Raw genomic sequence first — 16,020 nt, 5'->3', positions numbered from 1 at the left:
GTCCTTTAGTTTCCTCTTCCTCCTGGTACCTCCTCTTTATTCCCATTTCTGGTATAGTTTCAGTCCTCTTCCTCTTTCTACACTGTTATACAACCTTCTTTAATGCTGGTTTTTCTCTACATCAATCTATCCTCCTGGTTTCTTTCATGTTTCAGCTAAAACCCTCCCTTTTCATGGTTTTCCTAAATTCTAGTGCTTTCCCTATGAGTTTGCATCCAGTTCATCCTGTATATTATATCTTGTTTGTACATAGTTGTTTGCATATTGTTTTCCCTCCTTGAGTGTATAGCAGGGATGGTTTTTGCCTTTCTTTGTATACCCAGCCCTTAGACACAATGTCAGGCCTTAATGTGTGACTTGTATTCCCAAATAATTTTTCTAATGATTAGTTCTCCCCCGAGGTCAACTTCCTTACTCTGATTGCTTCTGTCAGTCCAAGATAAGATCTGTGTGCCTATGATGGGAGGCAGTATAGTTGAGTGGAAATCAAACTTTGGACTCCAAAGAGTTCTGGGTTTAAATGCTGCTTCAACCACTTCCTGTGTGATAGGTTCATACCTATCCAGGGGACTAGTCTTTTGAGTGTGAGATCCCCAAGTGCAAAATGGAAATAATATTACTCATAGTAATTGGACTAAATATATGTAAAAGCTTCTGCCACTTAAAGTATTAAAAGGGTGTCCCAAAAGTTCTAGTGCAATTTAAATTTAGGATCTGTAAAATTTTAGCAATTTCTACCCCTAACATTTTCTGTTAGTACTCTGAATCTTGTATATTTCTGTAAATATTCCCCATGCTATGAGGGTTACCTGAAATTTAAATACAATGGTTTTTCTTAGTTTCTGAGACTATCACAATTCTTGGTACACTGTGGGTGATTAATATTTATTGATTGAAAGTCCCTAGTCTACTTTTGCTGCTACCTCAGTTTTTTTAAGGTCCTATAGATCTTATACTATAGACCAACACATTTTTACCATTTTAAGACTTAAATTTCTTAAAGATTATTGCCTACAATAAGACAAAGCATACTGAATTTTAAAAATAGAATTGATTTTTTTAATAGAATACTCTCACAAGAATTGATAGACAGGAGCTTATCTTTTGATAATTTATATACAGGCAGATCTTGCTTTAATGTAAATTTGCATTATGCCAATTTTATTCTCTATCCCTAGGCTGGACTCTGGCTCAGTCTGGTAGTAGGATCAGGGCAGCAGCTCTCTGCCTGTGTTCCTTTTCTTGGTTGGACTTTGGGAGGCAGAAGAGCTAAAGAGGTATCAGTGCCATGGGGACCCTGCCAGGCTAGAGGGAAGTCTGGAGAGCTATCTACTTACTAAGCAAGAACAGGCTATCTACTTTCTTACACAATGCTTTCCCTTTTGGGCATGACTAGCAACTTTGATTTTTTTTTTATCTAGTATTAAGGACCAGGCAGTGTGTTCAAGGGTGTGCTGGTAAATGTTTAACAACCAGCTATGCAAAAAATATTTTTATTTTATTTACAGTCTTAAGTTTAGTCAGCATTATAACATTTCCCCCCATCACTTTCTTAAGGCTAGACAATCACAAGAAATCAAGTTGCAGTGTAAACACTCACTGACCAGTGTATGACAGTGACAGCTGAACTGGTTGCAGCACACTGGGAATGGTTATATAGTTTGGAGAATTCCTTACTCTAAGCTCTGGTGATAACATGAGCTACTTCAAGTGGCCGAGCTTTGCTGGCTTAATCCTTGGCAAAAAATTTCCAAAGATTTTATCACAAGATGTTCCTAAAATTTATCCTGTAAATCTGAGGGTTCCCCAATAACTTTGTCTTAAACCTTAATAACCACTTTCAGCTTCAGTGCTCAAAATCTGACTTTCCCCACTCAAAGAAAAAACTGGGGGTTTTGGAGGGTGAGAATGCCTGGGAGTTCTTACATCCTTGGTCAGAAACCACTTGCCAGCATTTAAGTGTCTTTAGTGGTAATTAGGTAGTTAAGGGAATTATAAGACCTTAGTTTGAATCCTACTTCAGATGTATGATCTTGGACAAGTAACTTAGTTACTCTGTGCCACAATTTCCCCATCCATAAAATGGGAATAACAGCACCCTATAAAATTTCAGCTATGTTGAGATTGATTACTGTTGATTTGACTTAAATATGCTGTCATTGTTCACATAATTTAAAAATTGAATTCTTCCTTCCCTTATATACCTCTCCTATGGAATCAGTTGCCAAGTCCAGTTGATTTTACATTTGTAATGTCTTCCCTTAACATTTTTTACTCTTAATTCCTACTCCCCACTATCCTAGTATACAGACTTTCAGCACCAATTGCTTGGACAGTTGCAATATTTTCCTGATTCTACTCTCCCCTAATCCCCAATCAATTTTTTACACCATTGCCTAATAATGTTTCCTGAATTTAGATCTGATCATGTCTCCCATTTTAAACAGGTCTTAGTGGTTCCCTCCTGCCAATCAAATAAAGATCATACTCCTTTGTCAAGCATTTTAAGGCCTTCCTCAATCTGGCATCAGACTTTTTCTAGTATGAATTATATGCTGTGTTGAATATAGAATACTTCTTTTATACTCTGTGCATCGGTAAACCTGAACTGCTTGCTGGTCCTAACCTCATCCTGAATTTTTACTTTTTGCTACTTCCTCCCAACTGTACCCTATCCCTATTCTCCATTTTATTAAATTCCTTAAAAGTCCAACTTAAGTAACAGCATCTCTATTGTCTTTATCATTCTTCCATTTGATGATCTATTCCTCCCTTATTCTTCCACAGGAGTTTTTGTACCTCTTTACTGTTCTTATCCTGTATTATTTTGAATAATAGTTCAAATAATCAGATCTAGAACTGGAAAAGATCTTTCAAAGGCATTCAGCCTAACCTGCTTATTTTCCAGATGAAAACTGAGACCTAGTCAAAATCAGTGACTTACCTAAGGTCACATGAGCCCCATATGGAATGGATGAAATTTGAACCCAGTTCTCCTGACTCTAGTTACATATATATCATATTCCTTTTCTTGTGTGATGAAAGTAGATGAACATGAGTATTGCTGAGTTTTGGAGAAATATTCTTGTGAGATAAAGTAGCTTCTGAGACAAAGGAAACAGCTATATGGTTTGTACTTGACTTCCTTCTTTAATTGACAATAGCTAGATGAAAAAATGAAAAAGAGGCCCCTTTTCCATTTTAAAGGATTTCCTGATAACATAGGGAATTCTGCTGAGACTAATCACAGAGAATTTTTATTTCCCACAGGAACAAATATTACTTTTTGGAATTTCTGTGACCCTCCTAGCTAGCATACTTCTTGCATTTCTTTTTTGCAACTGAAGAAGAGATTATTGCTGATTGTGTAAAAGTTTTTTTTTTTTTTCAAGGCAGTAGGGTTAAGTGGCTTGCCCAAGGCCCCACAGCTAGATAATTATTAAATGTCTGAAGCTGGATTTGAACTCAGGTGATCCTGACTCCAGGGATGGTGCTCTATCCACTGTGCAACCTAGCTGCCCCAATGCCACCTAGCTGCCCCACTGCCACCTAGCTGTCCCTGTAAAAAGTTTTAAAAACCTAATTAGCACTCTGAGAAACTGCAGCTGCTAACAGGGAGCACCCTTTCTTAGAATACTGATTTCTTTACTTTTCAGTCCCCCTACTCATTTTTTGGCCTCCAATCCTGAATGCATGTTGATTGATAAGATTCTACCTTGGTTCTCAAGGAACTTAGACTAGGTAACACCAAAACACCAAACTTGAAGCTACCTGAAGGCAGGCACACCTAGATATTCTATTTCTATTTCCAGCTCAGTTTTCTGTACATGGTAAATACTTAACTAATGTTTAATAGATCTTGGAGTGTCTGTAGATTAAAACCTCTAACATTAGCTTAATTTTATCTTGAACCATGATCTTTTAGTGGCTCAGATTGATGGTGCCTCTGATTATCATATCACACATAGATTTATAAAACTCCATATGACCCTTCTTTTATTTGTGTACAAGAGGGAATCTGGAATTCTTAGAAGCTGGATTCTCAGGATAATAGCATATCACAGCTGAATATTCCAGTTGATCGAAGTTGACTTTTTCCTTCTCCTATAGAGATTGTGATCAAGGCTTTTGATGCTTGAAGGAAAACCCCTGAATTCTGATGTTTCTTATGGTCTGACTCTGGGATGTAATGGAGCTGAGGAATGGGGAAGCTATCTAGATAAATTTTAGGACTCTAACTGGTGCAGATAAGAGGTATAGCTGGGGAAGCAGAGTTATTTAATTTCTGAGTTACATAGGGTCATAGATTTAGAGTTGAAGGGACCTTCACAGATTTAGTCTGACACTCTTATTTTAATCAGTAAGTGGCACTGCTAACTGCTAACTTCATTCTATTTCTAATAAAAACCAAGTTGTGGGAAGGCTCCCCTCCTGTTCACCCTGATGGTGGTGTGTTCCACACAACACCAGACTTCTGGGGAATTCTTTATAGTTTGTAGTGTGATGAGTAAAATCTGAAATTGAGGAAACAAATTGATAAAAGCAAGTTTCTAAGCATATTGATTAGTTAGCTATGCATATTAGAGCTTTGCTCTGGACTTGAAATACAGTAGTAGACAAATTTTTATGCATTAAAAGAAAAATAACAGGATATAAAACTAGTTAACTTTTTTTTTTTTTGCAAGGCAGTGGGGTTAAGTGGCTTGCCCAAGGCCACACAGCTGGGTTAAGATCGGATTTGAACTCAGGCATTCCTGACTCCAGGGACAGTGCTCTATGCACTGCGCCACCTAGCCTCCCCATGAACTTTTAATTGGAGGAAAGATTAGGGATAGCCCATGCTGGGAAGTAGAGAGTGAACAGGTACAATTTCCTGAAATCAGAAAAAAGGTGTTTCACTCTCAGCTTCCCCTCCTCCCCAAGTGTCTATATGCATGCAGTCAAGAAACAAGGAAGCAGTAAAGACCAGTTACAGGGCTAATTTTCAAACAAGACATATAGGTTGCTTGAGATGTATAATTATGAGAATAAAACTCTGCATAAACCTTCAGATCTGACTGGATTTCTTCTGGTCAGTATAACCTAGATCTTTAGTTTTCTCACAAATCCCATAATTGAATAAAATTTTTTTGCAAGACAGAAATTGTACTAGACCCAGAATTGAGACACAAGATAGAATCATTGTAGTTTATTCAATTCCCACAATTTCCATAGTAGATAGTGATTATTTTCCTCTCCAAATCTCTCTGGATGACCCCTTTAGACTAAGGGGTCTGGTTAATGTGGGTTTAAACAAGAGCCCATATCCCACATTGGAAACCCTACCTCCCCCTTTAATTCTACTGTGTCAATGAAGAATTTTAATCATAAGCAATATTATAAAATGGCAACTTTGACAAAAACAGACAAGCATGAACCCTCTATGTAGAAGTTTTTACTATTATGCATTCAATCAACAAAACTCAAAATTGGACATACATTTAAAAACTTCCACACAGGCCTTAATCTTTAACTTGTCAAAGGTTTCTGCTCAAAACCAAGAGTTCTAGGATTCAGTTTTAGGTTCCCAGACTCAATCTTGGCCTATAAGGTGAGAGGTTAGCTATAAATCCTCTTCTATACAGTTGAAAAAACTCAAGCCCAGAGAATGAAGTGATGTGTCCAAGGCCACAACACAGCTAACATGTCTCTGAGCCAGGATTTCACCCCAGGTTCTCTTGACTCCAGATCCAGGGTTTTTCCCACTATACTTTCCTTTTCCCCCCAATTTTTCCCCTAAGAGTTACAGTGCTTGGGAAATAGAGGCAGATGCAATATAAGTTCAGAAAGGCCAACTTTTCAAAGTAAAGCAGACTCCTGTTTGCATTTAGACTGCCCAAGTTCACCATTCTCAATCAGGAGGAGAGCCCTTCTCCTCATTCATTAATTCATTCATTCAACAAATATTTATGGAGTGCTTGCTATGTGCAAGACAATGTCCTAGGAAATGTAGAAACTACTAAAATAAAACACAATCCTGTCTTTCTAGGAAATGTAGAGAATACAAAGACAAGAAGGACCTAACCCCTATCTCTTTGAATGAAAGTTCCCATCTAGGGAGGGAGATGGCCTACATACAAATAATTCTAAAGCCAATGTATTGTGGAAGTGCATTAAGGCAGGTACAAGGTACTGTTACATTCAAAGAGGGAGAGTTTGCTTCTCTTTGGGAGGAGTATCAGGGAGAGCTGTCACTGGACTTGGGAGACCATCCCCCAAGGATGGCCAGATTGGAATTCTCCAATCGAGCCAAAGAATAACACATTCAAAACTCCTTCAGGATTTTAAACTCAATTGTGTTTCTGCTTAAAGAATCTCATCCTCCTCTCCCTTTTAAGGATTGAGGCCCTTCCGGCAGATCTCATGCCACAGTTTCTTTTTTGATTTAACTCCATTCTAGCCTTCCTTTTGATTCTGCCTTGTCCTTGTCCTTTTGGGGACATTTCTCTTGAATTCAGGCCCCTTCCCCTAGTCTGTTACCTCTCAGTGCCACTACTATTGTTATGAAAAGTAACTTTCTTTGTATTTTTATAAAATTCTTCCAAAGATAATCTCAAGTAGAACTTTACTAGTCCCTTTGGAAGGCAGAACTTGATTTTCTTCTTTTATGTTGGAGAAATTCTCCAGTAACCTCCTGGTTTCCAAATCAAGCATAGAGCTACCCCTCCAAAATAACTCCACTACTGCTATGCTCCTGGTTTTTCAAATGCTGGGGACAGATCACAGCTACACATGGGCTTTCTGTATGCAGTATATGGGCCGTGAATCAAGAGTGAGTATTAACAGATGGACAGCCTGCAATACTCAAAGGAATCAGAGAAAGGCTTTCACATGGTTGGGAAGATTCCCTCCAGAAAGGAAATAAATGGACTAAAATTGCATCCAATGGGAAGGTGAGGTTGTGATCTGTACTAGTGGAAGGAATGTACGTTTTGGGGGTGAGATTCATAAAAGATTGGACTCTCTTCTTTTCTGCTCACATTTTGCATTAGACTGTATTCAGCCCAGACTAGTCTGTGTTGAACATGTAAATAAGAACTAATCTGGACATATTGGGGAAAGCTCTAGTCTTCCCTCCCTCACTTCGCTACCTGACATCGCAGCAGTAGCAGCTGTTCCAAAAGTCTGCTGCTATTTTTGGAAGGACTAGCATTTGTAATGCTCCTCTAGACTTCATTTCACTACCTACTCCCATTTTTCTCCATGTGTAATCCTTGATTCTCCTGCTAGGATTTTTAGTATAACCCCTTTTGTGAGGAATCAGTGGAAGGAAAGTGGTAAAGAACAACACATGAACTTGTTTTGTATCACCTTGGCCCTGTGGATTGTTAGAGAACCTAGGCTCATCTTTTAATTCTACTACCAACTTTATGATCTTGGCCTCCTTGGGCTTCCATTTCTTCCACCTATAAAATGAGGGAATTAGACTAGATGATCTCTAAGATCTTTTCCATCTTCTACCATTTTGTGATGATGGCATAAACTATTCCAGTGAACTAGTATGAAAATCCTATGCCAATGGTGTGTCATCATGGAAGATGATGTGTCACACCTGTAGCATGGGCATGAGCTTTTGGGGTCCATTAAGAGGGGAAAGGCAAGGGGCTGGAGAACAAGGATATTCTGCTTCTTAGATTTAGGCTTCTTTCCTACCTGATAGCCTCTGAAGATTTTTTTCTGTTCCTCTCACATTGTGACTGAGTTGCCTAAAACTTAAGATGGCCAAAAATGCACCCTGTTGGTTTATACCACACTCTAGACTACAGACTTTGTGTGGAAGGTAGCATCTTCTCTGTAGGTTATCTTAGTCCTTTTTTTTCCCTTGGGAAAACTGACTCAGACTTTCAGAGTTTGACCATATTGACACACTGACAGAATAAGAAAGTTGATGTGGTAGAAGACCCTATATCTCTGGAAGATCTTGAGCTGAAAGGAGGAAGATTCTCAGAGCAGACTTAAGTGCCCAGACTTAAGTGTCCTATTTCTCACACTTAGTTTCTTTTTGTCTCCCCATCTTGCTTGCTCTCCTCAGAGAAACCTATATTCCATTTGACTCTCGGTATCCTATACTTCTGAATTAAAGAGCAATATTACCCTCAGAGTCTGTTTTAGGGGGGAAAAAGAAACAGCAGACAGTTCTGTGATTTACTATAATTATGTCAATGTATAGAATATAATAATGCCATGGCATTCTTTCCTCTTAGGAACTGAAGTGATTAAATGATCCAATCGCCTTTGGCAACTCAGGGGTTTAAATTAAAGGAAGGTCACTTATGAATGTAAAGTCACTTCTGAATGTAAAAATTACCTGCCTGTGCTTTGCTTATGGATTGGAAGGGATAATGAAAATTATCTCTGAGAAGGTTTTGCAGGAATCCAAAGGAAATAGATGCCTAGGAATCAGAAGTTTCAGGCAAAGAAAACACAAAGTACAGGAGAATAGATATAGGTAAAAGAGGCTGAGATATAGCTAAAGAGGAATAATGTAGGTTTGTTGAGTGTTATTGGAGGGGTACACCTTTTCTCACTCTTACCTTATGAATGAAGAGCTGGGAATTGGATCACTCAGACACCAAATCTGGCATCTTGCTCGAGGCTCTGATTCCTTTTCTTTCACTTTTGTGAAAGATAGAATGAAGAACCAACTTAGCAAGTATTGTGAAATCCATCCAGGTAGGTAGGTCTATTTAGGGGTAAAGGGTTCCTCATTTAAGTAGTGAGCAAAGAGGGAATTAGTGTGATCTTCCCCCAAAGGATTAGATTGTAGGACATAGAATTGAAGGTGCTTAGTGCCAATGTCTGGGAATCAGTACATCTGACATTATTGACTAGTTCTCTGTTTGAATCCTGAGGCACATAAAAGGTCAACCTCTATAGAAGGTAGAAGCCTTTTCATTTTTATTTCTTATAGTGTTCTGGACACTGATTTCTTTGAGGACTGACAGAATTGATATGGGAAGTCAGATGTCAGGATCTTGGGCTTTGGAGTAAGGTACCACAGGTGACAAAGTGGGAATAATTGAAAACCAACTCTCCTTCCTCTCTCTTCTTTCTCTTTCTGTTTCTAGGGATAGAATGGTGGTTGTGTGTTGGTTGGGGTAAGGGAATGAATGGAATAGGCATTTATTAAGTGCCTACTATGTGCCAGTCACTGTACTAAAGGATTTATATTTATAAACCTCTAATTTGATCACTCCAGCCCAGTAAGTAGACCTTCCTCCTAGAAATCCTAGTCCAGTTCTTCACTTTGGGATTTGGAGGATGGGATTCTGATTTGGAGGATGTCAAAGTTGGGGTATTTAGGATGGAGAGGCCAAGGGAATTTCAGAGACCTCTTGGGTATGGGCAAAAATTTCACAATTTCACAATTTCACCATCCTTTTAGTATCTTAGGCTTCTGCTAGTCATTTAATGATTGTTGCAGTTTGGAAGAAAAGAGAATCTCTAGGTTACTCCCTCCTCTGTTTTTCCCTTCATGGAAATTTTGAGACTCAGATTTGTATCCTGTAGGTCCCTACCAAAATCTGAAGCATTTTATTGGAGTATATCTCTATATTAACCTTAAAGAACTTCCATATGTTTGTTTTAAAGCAGAATCTTATTGGGATTCAAGATTTCAATCATTCTCAGAGTATGAGATGGAAGTATGAATGCCTTTCAATGAATTCGGAAATCAAGGCTAGGAAGATTCCTAATTAAACCCAATTACTGTAGCTCCTCTTTTCTCCCCTCCTATTTCTTTCTCATTTTTTATTCCTAGCTTCTAGTAAAGGACGCTCCATCTTCATGCCTGCATTTTCCATCATATTCCCATCAGCCTCTTATACTCTCAGGTTGCATTCAAGGGTTAAAATGATATGAAAAGTCATGGGGTGGGTTAGCAGTGTAAGGACCTTTCCAAAGAAGTTTAGACACATTTTCCTGCTATTTGATCAGTGAGCAAACCTTCCAGGATTTCATCTTGTTTTCTAGAAAGGCAAAAAAGGTACAAGTGATTCTCCCAAGCTTCTTGGCAGCAATCCAAGGCCAGATGACTAGAGTTTTCCTATCTCTTCTGGTTTTTCTTCCTAGGACATAGGAAGAGTAGCAGAGGGAGAAAGGACATTGTAGGAATTAGGAAAGGGAAGGTATTTCAAACTTTGAGTATGTGCTTTAGGTAGATGAGAGGAGAGGCTTCTTCTTTTGAGTTGGAGACCCTCTAAGCATATCTCATATAACGAATTTGATTTTTTTCTCTTGGACAGAAAATGCTATCATAAGATTATGTGAAAATGTCTTTTAGTGTCCACCTTCTGATCTGGTTAGAATTGTTTTCCCATCCCAAGACTATTTGACCATGTATTATTATTATTAGTGTACAGGAAGCTAGAACAAGAGGCATAATGTAAATGCCCAGCATGCTCTTGGCCAACAGGCATACTTGCAAGATAGGGCAGAGTAGAGCCACTCTTTACATAGCTGCTCATGCTATCTATGTATGCTTTAGGCAGTTACAAGACTACAAATTGACTTTAGGAATTAATCTCAGTCATAAGGAACTTGGCCAGTGTGGCTATGTTCCAGGGTATTGACATGGCAGGGGCTACTTTGTGTCCTAGTCTGCTCCCTCCCTGCTCCACACCAACCTGCTCCATGTGGTACCTTACTCTTCAAGGGGGAACAATTGTCCTTTTAGGTCCCTCTGACTACTTCCTTTCTGTTCAGTTAGTACATCATCCAACAATTTATCCAACAATTACCCTCTGACTACCTCCTTTCTGTACAGGTAGTACATTACCCAACAATTACCATAGTGCCTATTGAGTGTATCCAGCTGGCAATTTAATTTTAGCCTCCTTGCAGATGTTCATTCTTTCTGGAGGTAAGAAGATAAGAGCTGGTAGGAGCAGCTTTTCAAAGGTTTTACATTAGAAATAACTTAAAAGAATTAAACTGAATGGCTAGAGAATGAACCTCCATTAGGTTCCTAGCTTGAGAGACTTTTTAGGTAAGATCTCTATACTTTGCTGCTGTTCCTCCTCAAGTTGGGGAGTTATCAGGGTGATGGAACACTAGAATTATGGATCCAGACCCTGGACCTCACCTTCCCATGTGAATAGAATGAACACTTTGTCTTGGGGAGGGAGTGGTAAAGTCCTCCCCTGCCATGGCCCAGAAGCTTTGCTGCTCCTCCTAGGGCTCAAATGAGTGAGTTGAGGAAGGAGAATATACAGAGCAAAGTGTTAATGAGGTGGCAGGAGTTAATGTTATTGTAAGGCAAAGAAATTATGTCATTATTCTTGCCTAACCAGTGGGCTGTCTCTAGTCAAACTCAACTATTGTCATTTAAAGGCATGAAATATTTCTGGGACAGGCAGAATTCAGTATCATGCCCATGGTCTGGATTTCTTTTTAGGGAAGCTCATTAGAGGATATGAAATGCAGCCACCCCACTAAATCTAAAGATAAACAAGAAAGGTGCTTCTGATTGTCCCTAGTGAGATCTTGGCTTGAAACAGTTTTGTTTTGACAGCTACTCTGTAACCAATGGGGAACCCCAGCTCCTTTGCTCTTTCTCCTTGTGCACTTCCTCCTCTTTAGGGTGGGTTCTGTAACTTTGGGTATTGGAGACCTAAGGAATCAATTCAAACTGGGAGTAAGAGGTTTTTGTGGAGGGGAGAGCAGGTTATCTCTGCATCAGTGAAAGGCAAGATCTCTTCAAGAGAGATCAAGCTCTCTTAGGTAGTTTTCTTTCCGAGGTTCAGTTCATTTCCTCCTGGAGCTCTAGACTTCAGAATCCTTAGATTCTGCTGTGACTGGGGAAATGGGCAGCTGATTGTTGTTCCTCTAAATTGTCAAAATGTAGACTACTGGAGCTCATAAGGTTTTTGATTCCTATGAAATGTATAAACTTCTCTGCTATATTGTAAGTTACTTAACCACAAGGACCAAATCTTAATACTTAAAAATTCTTCAATAATGCCTTACAGATTGGTGCTCAAAAATGTTGAATAAATGAATGTTAATCTTTTAGACCCACCCACATGGGTGAGGTTGGGTAGTATTTAACCGCTTTTAGATGTCAGCAGTGATGTTGTGAGGTCCGAATTGTCAAGACTAGGATGAGTTAGAAATTAGGGTGAGCCAAATCATAGTTGGTAAGGATACAGAGAGGTTTAATAGGAATTTACAGTATCAGTGTCCTTTTGAGTTACTGAAGGACTCAATGAGAATGAGGGCAAAATGAAGGAATAGGGCAATGCCTTACAATTTAAATTTCTGGTTATTACTATCCAGAATTCTAGCAAATCTAACTATACTGCTTCAGTACAACTTTATGTGGAAAATCCCAAGGTGAGAGGGGGTTGGTGGTTTAGGGGGGGTCAGAACAGAAACAGTGAAATATTTAAGGCTGAGGAACTATTTCCATTTTAAGACTGTGTAAGATTTATGTTATAGATTGCCTCCTCTGGAATTGCTACTACACTTACACTCTTGAAGCTGTTCTCAGCCCTCAACCCTCATCAAGAGAAGATAATCATCTTCCTCTCAGCTTTTCCCCAATCTGAAACTCTTGTCTAGTAGTCAAGCCACTTAGTATTCATTCTTTAGCATCCTAGAATTCCTTGCCCCCTTGAACTTCAATTGTTTCTTTCCATCTCCTAACCTGGGTTAGCCCACAAAATTGAATTTACTGTTTGCATTCGTGGGTGAGGACATTTGTACCAGTTAACCTTACCCACAGAGTTCTTCTGTGTTACCTCAGTATTCCTTCTCTGTAATCTTTTTATGTTCCTTTTCCTTTCATTCCCACCAATTGCTGTCCTAGGCTTTTTTTTCTTACTTCAAAACTTTAATCTACACTCTCATCTGTTTCCCTTACTACTTTTAAAGGACCTTAACTTTTATTTTATGACTGTCATAAGCCCTCTCAACTTCATACTTCAAAATTTCTATCTTTAGCCATCTTCTTCCCCCATTTCAAGAAGATGCAATAGCTGCTCTTTTCCCAATGGTACACTTCCATCTGGACATTTAAATTTCATCTTTGGGACCCTGTCACTTTCATCATCTCCTCTTGTGCATACTTTCCACCCTTTCTCCTTTCCACCCTTCTCCAGTGGTTCTTCCCTCTCTCATTCTCCATTGTTGCCTATAATTCTGTTTTGATATGTTCATCCTTTCACCAGGCTAACCTCATTAAACTACAACCCCCTTCCCCCCAAGCTCTGTCCTCTTCTTTCTGACACATCTAGAAATAATCCAGTGGGAGTCATTTTACATAGGAATTAGGTTTTAAAAGTCAGCATATAAGACAAAAATGAGAATAGAAGATCACTTTAATGAGCCCTGGTATTTTTAACAGGTGTGGCAGGTAAGGGGTCAGGGGCCAGTATTTCTTGAAAGATTGTATTAGAGAGCAGATGAATCTGAGACAGTTGCTATAGAAACAAGTGAATGTAAATTTTATTTTTCATTCTACCCCTTAAGCTATTGATTAGGAGACAGGTAGGAACCAGGGCTCCTATTTAAATAGAAAAAAGCAAAATAAGTAAAGATTCAGCTCTCAGGAAAGCTGTTGATTAGGGAAAATAATACTCTTGAAAGAGCTTTATACTTAAGTATGATTTTATCTGCAAATGATCACACCACTACATAACTGTTTCTTCTTCCTGAAAGGAAGGATATACCAGGAAGTCAAAGGAAACAAGAAACACATTAAGGGGTTTTCTAGCTGACCACCAGGAAGCTCAGCCAAGTTTGTCCATCACTTAAGGTCCAACAGCTGAAGCAAAATGAATGGATTGTTGATGTGATGAAGAGATTCTAACATCAAACTAGCATGGTGAGATGCTCATGTTATGGGAGATGTGCTGATGCAGGGAAAGACTGAAGGTTAAGCAGATTTGTATCTTATAATTATTTAATATTTACTCCTTTTATTCCCTGACTTAATCCCCCACTCCACCCCAAATCCCTTTGCTGGGGAATATAGCTGAATTCAACCAATTAAATGTTTGAAATATTGATCAAACACTTATTAAGGTCTTACTTTGTGCCAGATACAATGGACACTAAATGACTAGGTCTACAAAGAAAAGCAGAAACAGTTCCTGCCCTCAAGGAGTTAGAATTCTAAAGGGGCAGTTAACATGCAAATAAACAGTATGGGGCTATTAGATTTTACATCTAGAGAAAAACCTACACAGGGTATCAGGGAGGCAGAAACTTGGAAAGTTCTTTTGCACATGCTGAGATTTTAGTTGAGACTTGAAGTTAGGGAAACCAGGAGGTGGAGGTGAAGAGCAAGAGCATTCCAGACATGTAATAGCTAGGGAAAATTCATAGATCAGGAAGAGAGAATTGTTTGAGGGACTGTTAGAGTATTCTAAATTTGATCCTGGATACAAATAAAACCACTGTTTATTGATAAGGGTGGGGTGATATGGTCAGACCTGCAGACTTTAGGTGATCACTTTGGTAGCTATGTGAGTGACAGACTGGAGTGGGGAAAAATGAGACTGAAAGAACTATTGGCCGTATGGTATCCTTTGACCGTCTCTAATTCCCTCTTTCAACACCTTGTAATTAAGACTTCTCTTTACTGAAACTATTTTGTAGGGATGGTAGAAGGGCCTTGAGTTCATCCCTGCTGCCTTTTTCTTTTATAAGGAGTAGGTGATTTTGCCTGGTGGGTTCTGTTGGGAATCCACAGGGGTAGAATTAGCAAGGGTAAGAAGTAAGGAACAATTAATTATCTGTTATCTAGATATTCAAGGATTCATTTCATATTCTATGGAAGGAGGTTGAGATCCCTAAGATCAAGTTGTAAGTTTTGTTGTTTTTTAATTTTATCAACAAGGAGATCACATTTCTTTATACAAAGGCAGAAAAAGGATCATATGTAAATTATAAATATCTTACTGAGAATGATGTTTAGGAATACATAATTTTTAAAGCTTGCTTTCTTCTCCAATAGCTGGGTGGATTTGGTTTTTGAATGAATGAATGAAAAAAAAATCAAGTGCTTATTATTTGACAAGCACTGTTCTAAACCCTGGGGATGCACATACTTAATACAGTTCATGACTCAAGGAACTTGCATCCTAACAGGAGAGTGGAAAGTTCCTGGGATTGGGGAACTCGGGGAGCATACTCATCCTTCCTGGAGTCATAGCAGAGTCAATTTAATTATGCTTCTGGAAATAGAGGACAAAGGAGAAAGAGTGAGAGAGTATATGTGCATATTGAGAAGATCATTGAGGAGTAGGGAGTGAAGAACTGAAGCTTGGCTGAAGTGTGCCTCAAGTAATGGGCAGTCACCAATTAGGACAGCAGAAGTTAGGACAGCAAGATAAGTCTGACACTGGAAACTTACAGACCCCGTTATCCCTAGGTATCTGGGGCTATAGTTTCTGCTTTTGAGACTTGTTTCAATTCAGTTTTGTCCTTTCTTCAGCACAAATCACAAAGTAACCATTTCTTTCTCCTTTATACTCAGCTTTCCCAGAAGATGGAAAGGAAACAGTCTGGGTAGGTTTAGTTGATGAATAAGATATATATCCTGAGATGAGTAAGACATTTGTCTTAGGGATTAGGATCAGGCTCCCCAATTTCTTTTAGTCTTTTATGTCTGTGAAAGGTCCTTGATGACCTAGAAAGTTGTGTATTTGCTTATAGACTGAGGAAATGCTATAAGAAAAATTATTTTTAACATAACCCAAGATTTGTCTTCTTGAGTTCAGGATTAAGTGTTTAATGAGAATTAAAAAAAAGATCTAGAGAGAAGAATGTGGCATTGGGAGTAGTAATTCCAGTAGTTTGGGGGTTGGGGGGGGGAGTTCCTAACTTTGTCTTGGTAAATTGGTTTATGGAAAATCTCAATTGATAAGTACATGAATTGAAATATGATGAGAAAGCTGTGAGCCAGCTCCAGAGATGAAGTAGCCATATTGCCTTTGAGTAATTGGATTGGGAGAAAACAGATAGGAATGGAGATGG

Source organism: Macrotis lagotis, chromosome 4 (genome assembly GCF_037893015.1).
Source record: "Macrotis lagotis isolate mMagLag1 chromosome 4, bilby.v1.9.chrom.fasta, whole genome shotgun sequence".
NCBI classification, from domain to species: Eukaryota; Metazoa; Chordata; class Mammalia; order Peramelemorphia; family Peramelidae; genus Macrotis; species Macrotis lagotis.
This window is presented reverse-complemented; position numbering follows the sequence as displayed.